The sequence below is a fragment of the Neolamprologus brichardi genome, chromosome 20, assembly GCF_056152115.1.
Source record: "Neolamprologus brichardi isolate AB-2024 chromosome 20, ASM5615211v1, whole genome shotgun sequence".
NCBI classification, from domain to species: Eukaryota; Metazoa; Chordata; class Actinopteri; order Cichliformes; family Cichlidae; genus Neolamprologus; species Neolamprologus brichardi.
In genome coordinates this window covers 24736816-24759295 of record NC_142123.1, presented here as the reverse complement: position 1 = coordinate 24759295, position 22480 = coordinate 24736816, and the positions used below count along the sequence as shown (strand labels likewise).

The 22480-nt window shown below is 39.4% G+C and overlaps 1 protein-coding gene across 5 annotated transcripts in view; it reads right to left on the bottom strand.

Annotated features, from left to right (window-relative positions):
- Positions 1 to 15490, bottom strand: part of dlgap4a (discs, large (Drosophila) homolog-associated protein 4a) — a 98904-nt gene extending 83414 nt beyond the window's left edge. For all 5 annotated transcript variants that reach the window (XM_006796523.2, XM_006796524.2, XM_006796526.2 and 2 more), the window contains exon 1: positions 14970 to 15490. The gene's annotated coding sequence lies outside the window, so the exon portion shown is untranslated. The remainder of the gene's footprint in view (positions 1 to 14969) is intronic.
- Between the last annotated feature and the right edge of the window lie 6990 nt (positions 15491 to 22480).

Genomic DNA, 22480 nt, shown 5'->3' with positions numbered 1-22480 from the left:
AGATATTCTCTGTCTTACCATTGCTCATCTTACCCTGGTACCTTTTAAATCTGTGATCTCTGGTTTTATATTTTCTTGGCTCATTTGATTCTTCTTTGCTTGTGCTGCAGAAGTCTCAGTTTCACACATTTCCTACATCCAAAGGCTTACCCTGACTCACAAACATCTGTTTTGTTTCAAGAAAGATATTGGAAGTGTCATATGTTTTTCCCCTCAATGTCAGTTCTGTCCTTGGCCTGTACTGAACATCACCACCTGTGATGTCTCTACGCAAGACGAAAGAGCTACAGCCAGAAGTGTCAAAGTAAATAAACAATAAGCCAGGCTGTCAACTACGTAAATCCAAGACGATCTGAAACCTTTTCCAAGAAAAACGAAATAACTGCTACAAATACAGTGCTGTGCAAAGCTTTTGGACACTTTAAATGTTTTGATCCTTTTCTATTAACCAGTATATTCAGTAATGCCTCTAATCAGCCCCAAATTTATTCTGCAGCATGATAAGAAGCCCAATCATACAGTCAGTCATAAAGGAATATTTTTAATGACTAGAAGAACAAATCCCTGATCACAACATAATCAAGTTAGTCAGGTATCACACCAAGCTACAGAAACTGCCATGACAGCCTAAATCCAGAGATGAATACTTGATGGGCTGCTTGATGCTTGCAGTGCAACCTAAATACAGAAGCTCTGTAGGCTGAATCAGTATCACCAAACAGCCATTTCCCCAGTCTTACCTCAGCTGTAATTTTTTGTTCTTAAGCAGACTTATTGCTCGCCTTTAGCAATGACAGTGCCTTCTTATATGTACCCTTCTCTTTATACAGCCATATGAAACATGAATTCCTGTTCTGTACATCCAGGCACAGACATCGCCTTTGATTGAATCATGACATTCAGCTTCTGACGCTCGCCCACATTTCAGTCATCCTTGGGAGGAGACAGAGCTGGCAGCCTCACATCGGCCATCCAGGGACAATGCGGCAGGCAGGCAGGCAGGCAGCTCTACTACTGTAGTGGCATGGCAGGTTCAGCTGAAGGAGAGGCGCTGACATCCATACTAATGAGACTCTACACAGCGCAGTGACCAAGCATATGCAGGAGGAACAGGCAGAAACAATCACACAGCTTCCAGAGAGCATTTGAAAAAACCTTCTCTCCACCATTTAAAGAAGAAAGTTACTTGCTCTCTCTTCTCCATCTCAAACCTCTCAACCTTCGAAACATTTTGACACACTACTGCACACTAACCGTTCACAACAGCCCCAACAAGGACCAAGCATTGATCTCACAGTGGAAACACCAACCACTGTTGGTTAATTAGTTTAAGAACAGCAGACTGAGAACAGACTGTCTGCTATATTACAATGTTCAGCTTTACGTTTTTAAAATCTCATTACCGACTGCTGAAGTTAAATTTCCATATTTCCTTTTTGTCAAACAAGCTGGATTTGATATAGAGATGATGTCGTTGCTTCTACAGCACAACAAACAAGACAAACAAAGTCAGAATTCAGTTAACGTCATGGCTTATTTGACGTATTAAAAGTCTTCTTTGTCAAACGCTGAAGCACATGTACTGAGACCAGGCTCCGAAAACAGTAGTACAGCAATGCAATGGAACAGATTGTTTATAAATTGTATAAACTGTGTGTCTCAAATGAACTTAATATCTTGCATTCTACTGCATGAAATGTGATTTTGGAGTTTAAAAATGGCTAATATATAAAAATGGTAAAATATTTATATTTATGTGCTGTGTGTGGGTGTAATTGGGTGAATGAGACTTGTAGTAGAAAGCGCTTTAAGTACTCACTTTTTTAAGTACTGGCACTGTGGCCTCATAGCAAGATTCAGAATCTTTATTGTCATTGTAGCAATGAAACATTGAACAATGAAAATGAGGCGCAATTTAGTTTTCGTTAACTATAAACTTGATAGGCTTCACCCTCCTGGTCATAAGAAATTGGATGGATGGACCTCTTCCCTCACCATGTGTGTATACACCACTCTGCATTTGATCATTAGTTATTATTAATCTCTGGCTCTCTTCCACAGCCTGTTTTTCATCCTGTCTCCCTCCTCTCATCCCCAACCGGTCGCAGCAGATGATGAGCCTGGTTCTGACGAAGGTTTCTTCCTGTTAAAAGGGAATTTTTTCTTTCCCACTGTCACCAAAGTGCTCGCTCATAGGGGCTCATCTGATTGTTTTGGTTTCTCTGCATAATTGTAGGATCTTTACCTTACCACATTAAGCACCTTGCGGTGACTGTTGTTGTGATTTGGCGCTGTATAAATCATATTGAACTGAATGGAATTAAAATGTTATCGTTAAATATATTGGACTGTAGCGACAATATGTATAGTGGCACCAAGAAGACAAGGTGCTATTTGTCAACAAAGAAAACACACCAATGGAGATATTTGGCATTTGGTTCAGGTGATCAGGGAGGGGTTTTAAACAAAACAAAAGCAATAGAGAAAGAAGAAAACACTTAAAAGTCAGACATCCAGACTCTTTAGCAATGCTACAGACACTTTCTACTATTTTTTTTGTTTCAGCTATTGCTGACCTACCTACAGCAACTGATGCTAGGCCAAATGTGCCAAATCTCATTTGGACCTTTTTTTTTTGTCACAGCTGAGTTTACTCAAGTAAAGCATGAGGCAAAAAAGTTGTAGCTATCTGGGATCCCATCTGCTGTTTTTTCAAGGCTTCTGTTATAGTCAGGATATCTTTGTGGCAAATAAAGGATATGCGGTTCAAGACTTCCTATTCCCTGCATCAGTCATTGTTTACAAACACAGATATCTACATATAAATATCTATATGCAGATATAGATATAGTTAGATAGATTTTTACTCACAAATACTACAAATGATCACAAATACAAAGAGGGCTAATTGAAAAATTAACAAAATGCTTCCATGACAGCAACAAACAATGCCTAAGGACAGCAGGAGCCAGGGTTGCTTACTGCTACTGTGTACTTCTATGTGATATACAAATGAAGCTAAAGGATGGAGCATTGCATGGAAGGGAAAGGTAATGCATAAGAGTACACAGTGACCTTTGGGAATCCTTGCAACTCTCCACAAGAAATTCATTAGCATATCCAATAGATTAATGGAGTGAGATCGCCTTGTGATGACAGACAGATGTTCTCCAAGCAGGTGGCAAATCCGGGTTCTGACATTAGTCACTTCCTAATGCTCAGCTGTCAGTTCTGTAAGTTTAAGCTACAGAGATGTGCAGCATTCAAGAGGAGGTCTGAGACAACTCCTTTATCCAAGACCTACATCACAGTCGTGCTTCCAGACGGGATCCCCATGGGAAAGACTGATTCTGCCATATATCTCCAAGTCATCCAGGATTTGCCCTCTAGCCTCCTGTGAGGCTCAGGAGCCTCTTGCTGCCCCATTACCTGGCAGTCTCAAGGCGCAGCTGCCTCCCTGCTGCTGTTCTGCTGTTCCTGGTGTTTTACAGTTAGCACGACAGGGATTTAAAACATCGAGCTCAGGGTGACCTGTCCATCAGTTGACGCCCCACATACAAGGATAAAAGTGAAACAAGAGGTCAAGCCATGTTCAAGAAACATAAGCAATTCAGACAGCCTGCTGCGGCGACTGTGAGTTTTAGATATGCACAAACACAAGACAGCAGAGGAACTGCAGAAGTCAGTTCTTTGCCCGTGTTGTTAATCCTGCCGCAGTGACAGAGCAACACAAGTGTCTCTATGACATCACACATTTTCTCCCTAAATCCAATGAAATTAGTGAAAACACATCACTGCCGTCCATTAGCCCGCGATAATCAATTGATAGACTGCTACTCAAATATGTTTGCTCCAATACTTATCTAGTACATATTGCGCTATACTCTCTATATGAACAGACGGTCATGACATAATGAATATGTACCGCTATTATGACAAGATCCCACATAACTGTGTTTTAACAATTATTCATGTGACTTGGAGTGCTGCAAGCTCCACTTTGCGCAATGAGTGCGAATGCCCATGAATGCACGATAAATAATATATACTGACGCAGAGAAACGAGGGCAGCTGTCACATGCGCTAATGCTCTTGTTAAGTTTAATAGTGTGAAGACGTGACCACATTGTCATGCAAATCTCTTGCAGTTCTAAGATAAAACAGGGAACACTAGATATGGTATCAGCTTAGTTTAGGAGGATTTATACCCTTTAAAAATTAAAGAAAGGATGGAATACACTAATAATACACTTAAACACTTTCAGGCTGCCATTCGTTGGTAGACCTGGGAAAATGCTGCTTCTATTTATATAGGTTTGGTACTGGCAGCGTTGTAACTTGGTACATAGGTGAGATAAATACACTTGCAGGATTCAGGACAACAGCAGGATTCAATGTAGCAGAGCTCTAATACAGCAAAAATGTAGTAGCGCACCTCGTGTCATGTGATAAACCCTTCTGTTTAGCTTCAAGGTTAGAGTGAGGATGAGTGATCAGAAGTGTGTTTGTATTCAGCAATCCTGGGAGACGTGTTGCATCTATCTGTGAAAAAGGGAGACAGGCTTCAAATTGCCTCACTGCTGAGGATGACACAGCGCACAATCACTCCTTCCAGCTACAGTCAAAGTTTACGTGAGTGTGTGTGCATGTGTGGGTTGAGGGGATGCAGGTGTGTAATGTCACAAGGTTGAATGTTGTTCTTGACTCTTTGCGGCCTTGACAGCAAACGGGCAGTGCGGGTGCGTTTACGTCTCTCCAGACCCAAAGTAGGTCTACGTTTTGAAAGTAGTAAACGAAGTGCAGCCAGACACACAGAAACCTGCTAAGTAAATGCACGAAAACAATTAAAAGGGATTTTTCATGTCGTTTAACTAAATGGAAGTATTATATGACTAATTTGTAAAAGAAAATGTATTTAAATGTATTTAGAGCAGCCTAAAGCCAGCTGGTTAATTTTCATCAAAATAATTAGAGACACATTTCCTCATTATGTTCATAATCACTGAAGTGCTAGCTTATAATGACGAATGTACAAATAAAGTTTCTCTGCGGAGCTTTATATCCTCTAACTCATTTGTTTTCATTTCACCATCTCTGCTCACATTACATCATTTCTCAGCCACAACAGGCAGCTGTTTTCAGCAGAAAGGCTCTGATGAACCAGCCCTGTGGTAAGAAAATACAGGTTTCTGAAAGTCAATGCTTTACTATGGGTTCAAAAAATCCCATGTAGTCTAAAGTAAAGAACATGGACAAATTATGAATAGCAGTAACTAGCATATAGGACCTGAGTAAGTCTGAAGTCACAACATGTTCACATCAACCATGTACACAGCACGTTTAACGCCATATACCTTTTCCCTTCGATATCAGCCTATAAAATAAAAGAGGAAGACTAAAACAGGATTATTTAATGGCTACCACTGACCTATTCAAGGTTGCTTGTGGGTTTAGATCTGGTTATAAATCAACCCCTTTTCATGAAATTTTCCCCTATGTCACGTACCCAGATAGCAATCCACTGATTTAAAAGAGGCTATCAACTATTTCACCGTAATGCCATCGGCTTTTATAAGTTTTTGAGACCTCTACATCATTACTGTGACTCATTTTTCCCTGGAAAAAACAAAATAAATTGCCCAATACATGTTTATGTACACCACTTTAGTGGTGTGGTGGTGATACAGTAGATGTAAAGATGTTACATTTTTAAAAAGATTATCACAAATTATCAAACCTATCATTGATTGTTGCCTAAACTGAACAATTATGGAACTCACAATGCAAACAACAGTGTTGTCGCCCCAGTTCTGCACATTATATCGACCATCATCCAGCTACGACTTGCACATGACGCTAAAACATTGCGTCTCTGCATTATTTGGTTGGTAGGAACGTTCCACTAAAACATTTTTGGCTAAACAAATTATCAGAAGGCTGTAATGTGAATTCCAGCTGACACGGTTGTCACATGTTTAATTGTTGACTGCTTTGCACTTTGAGTTCTGATATGGCTACAGTTTTCTAACTTTTCTGTTATATCTCAAGCTGTGGGAGTGACTTAACGTTATTATTCAAAATCTTGACACCATGCACAGGCAGGATTAAGCCAAAGCAAAGCCACGGTGTGATTTCCCAGTCTCCAACTTGAGCTTAGTTTAATCTGCATCACACAAAAGGCTGCAGTATTCCTTCCTGAAACCCTTTGCCTAAATGAGAACGTGTGTGCCAGTGAAAGTGCACACATTATCACTTATGTGGACAGAAACTATTACTTGGAATGATGTAATGTTTTCTGTCTGGCTTGATGCAGCCTCTGTACAGTTATGGTGTGGGAAACGCACATTGTGCGCAGCCTCCATGTGAAACTCTTATACGTGCCAGTGTTTTTTGGAGGGGTAAATAATTTATTACCATTTGGATATTGTTGGCTGCCTTTGCAGCGGAGACATATTAACATATTAAAGGTCGACGAGCTCCTTGAGAAACAGAATTATACAATTACAAACCTAATAATAAGAGTGTTTTGAACACAGAAAGACCTCGATTTTGTTTAAACACCATAACAATCTGTCCTGATTCGTGTGGGTGGGAATGGCTAATTACAAGAGCATAAAGAAGTTTTGTTTTTTGAATTTATTTGGTCCAGTTTAGAGGGAAAAACAATGTTTTTCTTATGTTTAATGGCCAAAATTAAGAGTATATGCTCTACGGTCAACATGCAGTATTTGCTTTCAGCAACAGTGCAGGAGGTTGGAGTGTTGGTTTGGTGTGTAACATGTTTGACTTTTATGTAGTAGACTAAAGTTTGCATGCCGTTCTTATACATGATAACTTTATAAAAATATATACTTGGAAATATTTCAAAATGATCCAAATATAAACCCAGTGGAACTAGCTCTATGCTAGTTTTGGAAGTCCAAATCTTTTTTGGAAGGTAGACACATCTACAGTTAAGCTCATTCACTTTGAACTTCTTAAAATCTTAAAATAATTTTTTCAACAATATATAAAATCAGATAAAAAAAAAACAGGTGGAAATAAATGGCTTTTTTAAGGCGCCGTAACCTTACCATTTGTTTTCTAACGGTAATAATTACAGAAAGAGAACGTAAATATTCACTATCAACTGGAAGTCCCTTTGTATAGCAGCTTTGACTGGCACAGTAGCAGCAGTCTATCATCCCTCCCAGCACTACAACAAGATAACCTACCTAAACAAAGGGAAACTTAATAATATCTACATGTGATCTAGCAGAATTAAATCTCCCTGATAACAGCCTTATTAGTTAGCCTCTCTTTACGTCATGCATTGTGCGGTGGACCAAAAACTGTTCCTGGATCACATTAAAAAGCACTCAGCTGTCAAAAACAGGGTGACCGTGATCATTTGCCAGAAGTGTATGTACGAAGCAAGACAACAATCATTTGTGGCATTAGTCCATGAATCGATACACTCTAATTTTCGAAAGAGTGTCGTGAAACAAAATGGACAGCCACAATGAGCTGCTAAAAAAGCTGCAGGCAAGAGGCTGCACACCTCCAACCTCACTGTGTTTAGCTGTTGTGTGGGGAAAAAAACTGTACTGTGTGCATGCAAATCATGCATGCACACATGCATGAATCTGCAAACCTGATCATGTTTGAAATTATTTTATGACCGACTTCTGCGCTTAAACGATGTACTGTATGCTTATTTGGTTGCACTGTACACAAATGCTTTCCTTCTTTTGTATTTTTGCCCAAACAGCAGACGAGGAGAGCAGGATGTCAGAACAGAAACAGCACAAAGAATCTCCTACAGACCAAACGCTTCTGAAACGCTCCAAGTGTAATTTGAAATCGTGCAAAGAACGGAACGAACCTCGTCTGAGACGTGACAACACAGACATGCACCCAGTGTGCTCTCGGGGTAAGTGTTTGCTGTCACCATAAGTGTCACCACATTCACCAGGACTAAATGATTCTAACTTAAGCAAAACTTTGCTGCAGAATAGGTGATTTGATGTCTAAATTTCACAAAGAATAGAGGCTCCATTTTTCTTCTTATCACTAATAGACCATAAACAAAACAGTTGCAGCTTGGCATCAGCAATGAATTTTTCATCTCTAGTATCTCGTTGAATAAATTCGAGTCCAGTCGAGTATTTATTTCAGCAAGCATTCTTAATTGTTACGTTTTAAAAAGATGCTGCAGAGATCAGTCCTGGTCAGAAGTGTTAATTATCTCTATTCACACTCGGACCCTGATGCTGCATGCATGAAATCAGGGGAAGCCATGCATGCCAAAAGGTCAAAATAATCTTGTGTTGAGGTGATGAGATGCAGTGCTAGCAACACACGTGATAACATGCAATGCCATGTCCATATGGTGCCGAGGGCCAAGGCTGTGACACAAGCACACACCCGGGGTCAGGTCTCGGTTTGAGTGAATGTAATTGGCGGCAAGAGCCAGAAGGCAGGCAACCCATAGTGTTAATCTGCAGAGGGCTTAGATCTGCTCTCTGGCTCCCTATTAAGCTCACTGTCTGTCCACTGTTTTGCAGTAAAATGAATATCAAGGCCCAAACAATTGTATACTAGTAAAGCAAGTTAATAATAGTTCTATCAATTTAACACTGGCTTTAAAGCAAACAAATCTTGCTGCAGGCATTTTAAGGTAGGAGTGGATCTTTCCCCGGATAATGCAACTAACACTTTTTCTGCATGCTTGTGTTTGTTTACCACAATGTTGTCCAGCAACACATTAGAGCATGATGAGCATTTGTTATCACACTGTTCTCTGGAATATGTAAGTGAATTTATGCATTTGGTTTGGACCTGCTGGAGGGTAGCAGGTTTCCAAAAGGCAAAATCTGTTTTGAACACCAGTTTTCTTATGTTTACAAAGAAGTAATTAAAGCTGACTTCTGATTCAAGGGCAGTGGATATTACAATGAATACCCGTGAGCTCAGTCCTCATCCAAAAAAGTATTTTTACATACACAAAACCACCCACAGACACAATCATCGAGAGCTGCCCCAGAAATGCAAGCGAAGAATGAAGAAATTCTCTTTGTAGTTGCAAAACAAAATATCCCTGAGCTTTGAATGTCACCCTGCATTATTCCTGTTCTCTGTCTCCTACAGTATTGCTTCTACCTTTCACACAGAAGACGTCTCTCGATCACGGTTTGTCAATTGTCCTTGTCTGTTAGCTTTTATTTGGATCCAGCTGCAAACTGGTCGTGCAAGAAAAAGCAAAGTAAATGTTTGTTCAACACCAAGAAAACAGTTTTTCACATAAAAAAATCAAAAAATAAAATGCACACACATTGGCCTGAACAAACAACTGTTCCTGGGATTGTCTCTGCTGTGGACACATGAGACATAATTAATCACCAGGGGACACAGACTCATTAATTGCTGCATTCTGATAAATTGTCCCTGGTGAAAAACGTTAAGCATAACATGCAAATTTGTGTCAGAGGATCCATTCAGTGACGCAGCCCAGGCAGGGACTTATTGTAAAATGACACATGCAGGAAGATAACAAGACACTTGTCAGGGGCATACTGTAAAACGGTTATTTCTATTTTTGGGGCTCGCAAGAAGCGGAAAGTATGAGATGTTTCAACTTGAATTTGACGAACGCTGAAAGACAGTTGAAGTATGCCGAGGAAAGAGAGCTTTTTCGGTGCGATGTAGCGGAATGTTTATCATTTCATTTGATTTGTCCTTGGGGGTTGTTTTTGCTGCGTGAAACAAGCCGCTAAACAGAAGAGGGCACAAAGGAAGCGAACAGGATAAGAGGGATAAGAGGGTAGGAGACAGGGAGAGGAAAGCAGAGGAGCTATTTGAGCACAGTGACCCGATGGCAGGAAAGGTCACTGACTCAGCAGCACAGAGGACCATCAATGGAGGCAGACTTTAATCACCTTCAGCCGCTTCATCGGCTCCTGTGTGAGATGGACCGAGAGAAGCATTACCAAGGTCATAAAATCTCTCTCTGTTTCGGACATACAGAATGAGATGAGCGACTCTCCTCGGAGCTGAAATCACGCCATCTTTGCTCTTAATTTGAGCCGTCTTTCTCAACAAATTTAAGAGGGTGATGATGAGACAATAGCTGAACAGATGGAGCACTAAGACACTTCATCAATGATAAGAAGGAACTGTACACATGGCTGGCTTGAGAGCGCCATTCTTCTGCATGAACCGAAGTTACACCGGTGGCTTGTTGCTATGGTAAATACAAAGAAACAACAGCTTGAAATACTGTATGGGATTTCTTCTACCGGTCAGACAGCAAACACAACGGGTCTCATTTAAGAACATTTTTGAATTCTTATTTTATCCATGTCTGTTTTTGGGAGTTTTTTTTCAATGAGGATTTTTTTTGTACTCAAGGTATATTCAATCAAATGATTTCCATCCATCAGTCTGACTGTTTTTTACCCATCAAAATGTTAACAAAAACTCCATTATCTTAACTGCTGATCCAGTTTAGGATCAAAGAGGGGGCCTGGAGTGTATCCCAGCTACCTTTAGGTGAGTGGTGGGGTACGTTTTGGACAAGTTGACAGTCTATTGCTGGGCTAACACAGAGAGACAGACAACTATTCACACACAGTCACACCTACAGCCAATTAATTATCAGTTAAACTAACATGCATGCCTTGGGAATGTGGGAGGAAGCCAGAGTACTGGGAGAGAGCCCAAGTAGGTCCGGGGAGAACATACAGACTTCACACAGAATTCACCTTGAAGATTTCATGAATCCCTGCCTTTTTACTAAATAGTATAAGCAAAGATTTCCAAGGAGAGAATTTCCATTCTAGCCACTTTCATTGTGGACCTCAAACTTGTAGAAGGGCAAAAGATCAGCTTGTGTTTCTAACTGGTCCCACATGCTGAGGATCATCGCTGGTGATAAGAGCTGGGTCCAAACTACGGGTTGTCATATATCATGCCATCTACAATGACGCCCATATAAATTTTTATGTTAAAAAAATATGATGCCATGTGTTCAGTTCCACAGCATGCACAAAAGCAGCCAAAAAAACCAAACCAAACTTAAGCTACCTCAACAAACCCCAACAAAATATGAAGCTGCTAAATACAATCTTCACTCGCTGTTTAGCAGATTTGCCTCCATGAGACTTCATTCTGTTACTCAAACTGAACAATCATTAATTTGACACGCCGGAGAAGCTCACAAAAGTGCAAGGGGACAGAATGGGACCTCTTCTGAGCAATCTAAAAAATAGCAGCTGTGTTCAAAACGGTCCAGATGTGAATAAGAAAACAACCTGAAGTAAACTTGAGCCAATTGTAAATCAGGTATGGCTGTCTGGTGGAGTGATATAACTTTATGACTGCACTTGGTATAGGTTGCCATGTTGAAATGGATCAAGTAAACAAAATTTTTAAAAAGTCTCTCAGTAACTTCATTTTGATGAGGTTACAGCGAACAGATAAGTAACTTTTCACTAAGATTGTCTTGATTATATAGCTTAAAACAGTCTAAATGTAGTCCATTTCTGTATCTAAACTCCAAATTTATCCATTTCTAGAATTCAGGTCCAGTGAGTGCATTTTCCCTTTACAGGCTTGCCTTTACTGACATTAAAAATGTGGAACAAATAGCATCAATAGGCTACCTCAAACATTAGTTTTAATAACAACAGACATATTAAATTCAGCAAACTATATTGCTATCAGTTATAGTACTACATCAGTCAATATAACAGTGCGACATAAAGGCTGGTGAAGCTGCTATACTGTATTTAACTTGTTGTTTCTGTCACCTGACCTTACTCCCACCACATACAGCTGATAATCTAGAGTGAGATGAGAGAGGAGGAAATCCAGCCAAATGAATAGCAAAGGAGACAAAATAAGAAAACATTGTTTTCCTTGTGCATTGAAATGCTTTTTAGGCCAATGCTATATGATATTTCTGTCTCTTCTGATGATACAGGTAATGACCAGCACGGCCAGTCATACTTCAGGAAACCTTATGAACTGTAAGCAAAAGAGACTGGAGAGAATTATCGCCTCCATTTGCTTCCAGGCTCCCACTGTTTTATGTAGCTCTACAGTGAGGCGAAGCTCCCTGTCCACAACTTCATTTTTGATTTACTCCCACCTCTCTTACTCCCAGACACTTTCAGCAACAGCAGACAACTATTTTCAGGTTAAAAGATTATCTAACATCATTTCTTCTGCAACAGAAAACTGATGATTAGCGACTAGCTGGCTGCACATTTAGCAGGTTAATTGCTCGATGTTTAAGCTGCTAGAGACCAAAACAGAGATTAAAAAAAATGTTGCTTTGTGTCTGTTAAATGCAGTTAGGCCCAGCTTTTATTGTTTGTACTCGACTGTTTTGGTTTGGTTTTGTGTATTGGTCTTTACCTTTATTAACTAAGAAAGTACTCATTAGTATCTCTACATCTACTGTTCGGGGCCAGATACTTTTTTGTTCCACTACATTTATCAGATTATTAAAACACAAGCCAGGCTGGCGAACAATACAGCTCAGCAGAAATAAACGCCATTAATATTTGTATCTTGTCACACTGTCTCGAGTACAAGTCTGCGATCACGGGTGGACGGCTTCCTTCTGGATAGTTGGTTGGCTGGAGAGTGGAGACAGCAGAAAGAAAAATGTTCCTACAGGAAACTGCTCGCACCACGATTTGTGGATTGTTTTTTTAAATCATGATTTTTTTAAAGAAAAATACAAACATTTCTATAGCACATATCTCTGATACACGTTGAAAAATGTGGATGGGAAAAACCACTGCAGGTGACAGAAAAAATATCTGTTTGATTTCGGAGTGAACAACCCCTTTAAGGTGATATTTACCCATTTATGCATCAAACCAATGACTATTTTATTTTATTCTTTAAAAAAAAGTCATTTGGGGTTTTTTTTGACATTTTTACCTTGAAATATATATTAATTGCAGTACTTTTAGTTATAGGGATGCATATTTCTACACTCCAGCCTGCTCCTTTAACTTGAGTAACAGATTTCAGCACTTCCTCCACCAGTGAATAAATGTAGTGGAGTAAAAAGTACAATGTTTCCTACTGAAATGTGGGTGAGTAGAAATGTTACATAACTTAAAATGGAAGCACTCATGTAGCATACAAGTTGAACTCAAGATTACACGCTACTCCGTGCACTTAAATACATTCTTTCACTAGGAGATACTACAAATAATCGTCTTTGAGATTGTTTCAGATTTAAGAAAAAAGAATAATGCCTGGAGAGTTTGCATGACAGCTCTCTAAATATTCACACAATGGGTTCAGTGTGATGGATTCTGCAACTCTGGCTCAGTTTCTGGATTCGTCCGGGTCCTGGTGTGAAAATACTTTTAATGCTCTGCGTCTTGTTGACGTCACACTGATGTGTGTGATACTGTATGCTATCTTTTCTAATCACTCCCTGCAGTAGCCCTGACTAAGCCGGTTTTTAAAACACCCACCATCCTGGACCGGAGCCAGCTGGGTTTCCTTCAAACTCCGTGGTACAGTATCATCATGGCTGTTGGCTCCCTGGCAGCAGATATGACATTGACACCGCAGTTAGAGGCTACAGTCCACCACCAACAGAGCTGTTTGACACTGGATACCCAGAGATGTCTTGTTTGTACTGCTCAACACTGAGTGTGTATGCTTTTAGTTTTCTGCTTAGAGCAAACAATCCAGTGCACATTTAAAAGTCAGCAAACAGTAAAGTGTGTATTTACCATCCAGCCTATATAGTGATGTGTAAACCTTCCAGCCTGCACAGCACTAGATTGAAGCCACTGTGAAGCCACAGGCATCCTTCAGTGTGCCATCCACAGATTTGTGGTTCCATTGAGCTGCGGATGAATTATTAATCAGTCTTTCACTAACAAAATGGGCTTTTAATTGTAGAGACCACTGTTCGACAATGACAGCTGAAACACAAGCCTTGATACAAACTGGCTATTGATCATCCCCCACGGATTCATCTGCAGCTTTACAGTAGAAGAGAGCTTGTTTCTGTCCACACAAAAAATTTAGCAGGCAGTTCCTGCTCCCTCCAGAGGACAGGGCCCCTTAGAAATATGTCTTTCACATACTCGATAATAAAAACTGCAATATTTTAGGAGCGAGAATGATGAAACTTGAGGATAGCCTGAGTTTTTGCTGCTAGTATGGGGTTTTATTTCTACTCATTAAAGATCAAGCGAAGAAAAGAAGAAGCAATGCCACCATATATATATATATATATACATACATACATATACATATATATATATATATATATATATATATATATATATATATATATATATATATACATACATACATACATACATACATATATATATATATATATATATATATATATATATATATATATAAATTTGGTTCTGATTAATTCAAAATCTGCAGAGTTAAAAGCTAGAGATTCACCTAATTGTTCTCAAAAGACATGCTTTTCCCTTTCCAAACTCTGAATTCAGTGGCTGTTTCTCCCTGCAGGAATGATGAAAGCAAAGATTTGATAACTTTGACAAACACAGATCATGCGCATAAGACTAAAAAGGGGAAAGAAAGATTTCAGGCACCACTATCTTCCAGGATAAACCGACTTTGGCTTTGGCAGGCTGAAGCCAGGTAGTCCAGGCATCCTGAGGTGAACTGTTACATTCACAATAAATCAAGCTGCTGGCATGATACCTACATTGATTTATGTCAAGTTACTTACGGGGCTGTTTGCGCTAAAAATACTCATATTTCGACAGGTGAAAATCGACCTAATCCAAACACCCAAATCAATCGTCAATTTCAACTCAAGAAGACTGGAATTGTCGATGCAACAATGCAGCCTGATGAGCTCCCATTTGAGCTGTCAGGTTTTTTGTTGTTTCTTGTTTCTTTTTTTCTTCACTGAAACCCGCAACGCCCGATGTAAATCCTGAACGTGTCAACAAGCTTACCTTTTTCATTTCACTGTAATCAGCGGCAGAAGGGTGTCGGTCACACAGGAATAGTTATCCAGCTCTTACATGCCGTAATATCACAGTCACCCAGCTGCTTATCTGTCGAGAAGGTAAACAAGGCGATCCTATAACATCGCTAAAAAATAAAATTGTCTTTCTTTATCTCTTAGTTGGAGCCTATGGCACCATTTCTTTGCGGTCATTGCGTGTCGGTCCTTGCCCACAGCAGCTACAGCGGTGTCTCTCTGACAGCAGCTCGCCGGTTTACTCAGGGATCCATCGCGGCAGGGAAAACGCAGTTTGGAGGCTGCCGGTGATGCTGCAGCAGCAGCGTTTGGTCCGTCGAGACGCGGGATGAGAGAGGTGGGGGTGGGGGCATCCGAGGGCCCACGACAAACCACCCAGCTCCGTAAATGAACTCATCGGACCCGAAATCACGGTTTCATGAGCAAACGGTGGTTGATGAATCATTATGCGCAGAGAGAGGCCACATGAGTGCGTGCGTGCGTTTGGCTGTCTATTCGTTCCGTTTGTGAGGAGTGATGCTCCTTGATGATTCAAGGAGAGAGAAGAGGGAGTTTAAAGGAAAAATTCATTCAAAAAGCAGACCGCAGGCCCGAGCTTTGACTGACATCGAGTTGGTGATGTTATCGGATGACGCTTTTTAAAGTTGGTCAGAAACAGCAGATACGATCGTTCCGATCACTGATTAATCAGCCAATTATTTTCATTTTCCATTCTGATTTGGTAAAAGCAAAGGACAAATATCCACGCAATTTGTTAACATCACAAGACAGAAAACAATTGTTTTCAGCCATTAAAAAGAGAAAACTGGGGGGGAAAAAACTTTATTTTTGGGACGCTGGACCTAGAGTTCTTCCTAGAAAAGTGACTGAAAGAATAAACGGATTATCAATTAGTCTCAGTTGATCGACTGATTGATTTACAGTTGCTACATCCAAGTTGATGGATGGATGGGTTCAGTGGCGACTCCAGAGTCTGTTGGGGACCTCAACAAAAATCACAGTGGGCCCCTCCAACCAGCCTCCCCTCGCAGTTATAATATTACTGGGTCATGTCACTGACGGCAGAGCTGGGCACACTAGGCTGATTGATGTTAATTATTAACATCAGTTAATTAGTTAATTGATGTTAAACTTCAGTATAAACAAAAGAAGCCACAGTAAGATAGGGGAGACCGGGGATAGTTGTAACATTTTTGACATTTCTGTCTGTAAATTGGAGCTCTTTTAAGGTAGTGGATTCAAAATGTAATGCAAAGTATTTACATGTCTCTGCTATTAAATAGTGCAGCTATTTTCTCTGCAGCACAATTACCCATTGCATGCTATGGTCTCAAACACAAAGAGTGAAATGTTACAATTAACCCCATAGTCTGGGTTAGTTGTAACATATCCTGGGGTAAAATGTAACACAATGAAATAAGGGTACTAACAAAGCATTAACATGTAATCTTTTTTATTCAACACATGAATGCACTTAGAGCCATTTATGTAGCTGTGTGTGTGTGTGTGACAGAATGCAGAAATCTAGATTTTGAACATATTCCAACCCCCCAAAAAAGACAAATTGTGGAATTTTCTGCAACTGAATATTTCATTCATTTTGGTTGGTCTTCCTTGAGTTTGGCCTCATTGGCTCAGTGGGCATTATAACCTACAACTCTTGCACCAATTTTGAACATAACAATGAAGCTGAAAAAATGTAGTTGTTCACCAGCATCGCAATTCCATTACTTTTTATCATGGCTTACCTTGGTGTGGTTTGAAAAGTGCTTCAGAAAGATGAGGAAATCTGTTTCTTGCACCCATCCTGATTTATTTCCACTACCAGTACTTCCTACTGGTCCATCTCTGACACAGTGGTCTGCATAATGTATGTGTGGGAACACAAACAGTGGAGGAATTGTGTTGCCAATGGCATTAACTGCATATACAAAAGCGACCAGTGAACCTCTCTCTGCTGATGTCGTTGCCCCAACTTGTTTAATATAAGTTAAAGTAATAGTGTGGTAAGTTTAACATCTGCATTATTGTTACAACTAACCCAGACTTTTGCTGTTACAACCCACCCAGACTCCTATAGCTCTAAACTAGCTAACATTACAGCCAACGGCTAAAACATTAGCACTAAAGACCTACACAGAATATATCCCCATAGACATACAAATAACATAATTTAAGTTTGATGAGTTTAACTGCAAAGCAGATAATGCTATTAGAAATTGAAATAAAGTAGAAAAACTTACTTTTTGGCATACAAATTACTTTTTTTCGCGTTAAATTGTCTGTGTTTGACAAAATGTGCTGATTTTTCACATGTGATAGCAGAACTGAATTGGGCATGCACAGGATGAGTCACATCATTTGAAACTTAGCCCTGATTGGAGAAATTGGAAGTGTTACAACTGACCCACGTTACAACTATCCCCGGTCTCCCCTACTTTAGTCAAGTCTCTCCCACAGTTAGGATCAGATGTGCAGTGTTTGGTTATTTGGTGGTAATCATTATTATCTATGCCACTCACCTCTGTCTCACTTTTTTTTATCCTCTTCCTGTTTATTTTCTTTCTTTTCTCACTTCCAGAAGGATAACTCTTCTTCATTTTTATTGGAGTGGCTAACTCAGTGTAAATGAGAGTTTAAAGACACAGGTACAAATCTACAACACGATAAAAGCTGCATCAGCAAACCATTTTCTCAGTTGTAATTCCATTCGGAGATTAGTTAAAAATACCTGTACATACAGTACATGTGCTGTAGAACTGTTTATATAAACAAATACAAAGATTCTTAAAGGAGTCAGGTCACTTGCATTGACACACAAACATGCGCACATGCAGGCCTATAATCAATATTTGAATCATATCTAATTTTTCTGTTTCTTGAGAGACTGGTCTTTCTCGGGAACTCTGATATTAAATTATTCCTCCACTTTGAAGCTCTTTATAGCATCTTTCAGCCTATTGTTTGTACTCTCTGGCCTTAATCATGCTGTTTTGGTTCAGTCACACTGTTCTCATATTATTATTTCCAGCTTCCAGTATCTGATTTCACCAAAGAAAGACATTAACTCACATAGTCTGTGCCTTTCTGCATTAGCATAGCATAGTTTCAGTTCACACTGGAAACTACCAGTTTCTCTGGCTATTCTGATAATGCTTACATAAATGTCAGACACTTCTAGCTGTATGAATGCAAAATCCATCTACCATGTTGCCATGGTGTTGCCCTCTTTGTTTTGATTCACAAACACAGGCTTAGCTTGGGAAATCTCTTATTGTCATTCACTGGACTGGATTATTTTTTAATCCAGATGTTTAGAAAGGTCTTTGGAGACTTTGAAGACACCCTCAGAACAGCTGTAAATTGATTCAAACATGTTAAATAGCTATCCCCAGTCTCAATACATGAAACTGAGTCCTCAGGAGTTCAGAGAGTTCAGAGACAGAAAGTGCGGATGTATTATAATGTTGCTCTAAAATTGTGTTCACAGATTGTTATCCAGCAAGCCCATTGTTGTTAACTAAAATCGTTAATGTAATAAACCTTTTTTTAAATATATAGACTGTATATTATCATGGTGATTTAAGTGGTGAATAACTCTTTGTTTATGATCCTAAATTAAGTGAATTATAATTATTTGAAGGTCAGGTTTTAAATATTAATGTCTCCAATTTCACATATAAAATACACATGTTTATAGCAAAATGCTGAGCAGTCTCTGAATTACTACCAGAGTTTTGCCTGTGAGATGACCCACCGCTACAGTCTGACTGACAGATATTAATCTTCATATGTACAGAATGTAACACAAAAAGAACTCATGGAGGTTTCCCGGAGTGAATAATTTCGACACAGATGTTTGTATGCCCAAATGCAAACATTATTAGACACACAGAAGCACGCACATACACAAATACACATAGGTCTGTGCCACAAGCAACTGAAAGAATACGACTAATCTCCAGTTTGAAATCAAACTGACAATGAAAGACAATCTTTCCTCTCCAGAGTAATGCCCAGTAGCAAAAGCATTAAGGATGGCTGATTGGATAAAACCATGACTAATAACTCTGCTCCTGATCCAAGGATGGCTATCCAAAGGGGGCACAGAGGCGGCCAGTGGTTGTGTTGTAAACTGAATGCTTTTTTTATGTGTGTACTTCTTCTTTTTAAAGTATCTGGCAGTAATCCCTCACTTATTGCTTTTTTACAAGTTGGCTAGTTAGTTTCTAGTTCAACCATAACGGACTGTAAATTTACCTGCTCGATTATATTTCAGATATTAGTGGAAACATCTGTTTTTTTTCTTTGAACACCCTCCAAGGCCTGACAGGATTTGGATCAGTGGCATGTGTACCATCCCACCTATGGACTAAAGCCAATTAAATGGCCACTTGGCTGTGTGTTTGTCATGTCATTGTGGTAATAGGTGAATGTATGACTATGTGAAAACAAGGACAATGTGAGGAGAGAATGAGCATCTCCACCCACCACTGTCCTAAACCCACCATCTCCACAGTCACCAGAGTAATACATCCACATTGCATTGCCTTATTATCTCTATAGAAAAGAAGGTATGATGAGCAACTTTTTACAGTTGATTTTGATGCCAAATAAAATTGCATTTGTTTAAAATAATGAAAAATAATATTCAAATAATAATATTTTTTGTTGTATCTATCAAATTCTAGTTATTATAGTTTTATACCAATGACCTGTCAAAAAACTTAGTCCTACTGCACAACATGCCCCGATGTAGAGGGATAATGAGCACAGGGATGGGGTAAATTGAGCCCTCTAGGGGTTAAACAGTCTTGGCATATTTTTGCATTTTGTTAATGCCTTTAAGTAAGGAAAGTAATCAAAGGCAAAATACACCCTTTCAAAAATACCATATAATCATGTAATACCATATGTTTGCATCCTGCTGTTCAATATGATACCTATATTTTCATGTTGAACAGCATGTATGTATAATTTCATAACTTTTATGTCATGGAATCTTAAAATGTTCTCTTATGTTTATTGTATACACTTCATTGGGGAATTATTACTGCATAGTGTCTGGATATTGCATATGTACAGTATTATTTATTAAAATAATGCTGCAGCTGGATAGTGTGGTGGTAAAACTACACACCTTTGGAGCGTGAGTCGCAAGTTTGATTTCCACCCAGTATCCAGTAAGGGTCCTGGCTAGACCCCCCATGCTAAAACCAAGACCTGGAATGGAGCGGCTTTGTGTGCAATCTGTCTGCAGCTCGCACAAAAGCATTTCACTACACGTTGTACTCTGTATGATTGTGTATGTGACAAATAAAGGTTGTTTGTTAAAAAAAATATTAGACCTATATATACTTTACATCTGTGTACGTGTATGCTGTTGTTTGTAAATCAATTTTCCCAAACATTTTTTAGTGCTGTAGCACTGGAATATGTTGTCGTGCATATCCATGAATAAGTGTCCATCAAACAGTGGCACTGCCTGTAATGCTGTTTTTTCTGTAAAGACAAAACGACTCATAAGGAAATAATAATGCAAAAAATTATTATTTTCCTATTTTTGTATGAATAATAAAACCAAGAGCAACTATAATAAAGAGTTATGCAGACCTAGATTTTCTTTGCTATAGTAAAAAGAGAGAAACATGTTAGACACTGTTCAGCAGCTTTATTGTGGTACATTATTTTCTTATTCAATAAAGGTTTTCCCGAAACACTCAAGAGATACAAAGACTATGTTTATTTTTTTTACAGTCTGTTACAATAAAGAATTTGTTTGAATAAGAAAGATAATGATGTTAAGCAAAGCATTACCATTCTTTTCTCTTTTTTCCTTCTTTTTTGACAATGGCAATTCAGAAAAATGAATAGCTTTCACAATCCATTTGCCATTCTTGATGTGCTTTTTTTGGTTGATTTGCTAGTGGAGAAATTTAAACAGAAACCAACCATGCAGTTTGTAACAAGATGAAGTTTGTGACTGGCTCTTTTCAGCATTGTAACCCATACAAAATCGTGACACACTGCTGGCAAAGCGAGTGAAACTTGGGATTGTTTTTGCTTTGTCTTGGCCTCCTTGTGTGTACTCAAGCCAGTGAGTAGAGTACGGTATACAGTGACTGTTTTGGAGGAGGGAGAAAGCTGTTCGTCTATCAGCTGCCAAGCTCTGCAGCGAGCTTGATCAGATCAGTCCGCTCCCTCATTCACAATCTGTTTTATGTAACAATCTCTGTATACAGTACTAGGAATAACATATACCAAACTGTCTTTCAGAAAGCCTTGTCTCCAGGTGTGTTTGTGTCTTTCACAGCTGCTTAACATACAGGCATCCTGAAGTCGGTTAAATAATATACTTATAATGTGCTGCATTTAAAGACAATGGAAGATAAAAGAGGTTGGGACATTAAAAAGGACCTATTAAGCCTTCTTTTCTTTTTTTCTTAAATATAATATTTACTTTTGCAATAGTAAATGTTTATAAACATAATATATAAACAAGTCAATTGTGAGGCTTTCCTCAATGCCCAGTTTCAGACAGCTTTTTCTACATCGAGATCTGTGCAGTGTCACTAAGATATCCATGGCATGGTCATAATGGATTGCATTTATATAGCGCTTTTCTAGACAATCAAAGCACTTTACAATTCCACTATTCATTCACTCTCACATTCACAAACCACAGCTGCCCTGATGCACACTGACAGAAGCGAGGCTGCCATATCGCGCCATCGGCCCCCCTGGCCATCACCAGTAGGCGGTAGGGTTTCCCAAGGTCACAACGACCAGGAAAGACAGGGGTTCAAATCGGCAACCTTCCGGTTACAAGATGACCTTCCCAACCCCCTGAACCACAGTCGCCCCACGGTCATGTCAAGCCCACAGCCCTGGCTGTGAGCACAGATGCTCCACTTACTTACTTTTCAAAGCTTCTGTTTGCTAGCAGCAACCAGGCTCTCTGCACTGAATTATTTTTATTTACTTACAATTCAGTTTTATTTATATAGCGCCAAATCACAACAACAGTCGCCTCAAGGTGCTTTGAGAACAAACCAACAATCAAATGACCCCCTATGAGCAAACACTTTGGCGACAGTGGGAAGGAAAAACTCCCTTTTAACAGGAAGAAACCTCCAGCAGAACCAGGCTCAGGGAGGGGCGGGGCCATCTGCTGCGACCGGTTGGGGTGAGAGAAGGAAGACAGGATAGAAGACATGCTGTGGAAGAGAGAAAGGGATTAAAAACAAGTATGATTCAATGCAGAGAGGTCTAATAACACATAGTGTGTGAAAAAGGTGACTGAAAAGGAAAAACCCAATGCATCATGGTACTCCCCCAGCAGCCTATGCCTATTGCAGCATAACTAAGGGAGGATTCAGGGTCACCTGGTCCAGCCCTAACTATATGTTTTAGGAAAAAGGAAAGTTTTAACCTAATCTTAAAAGTAGAGATAGTGTCTGTCTCTTGAATCCAAACTGGAAG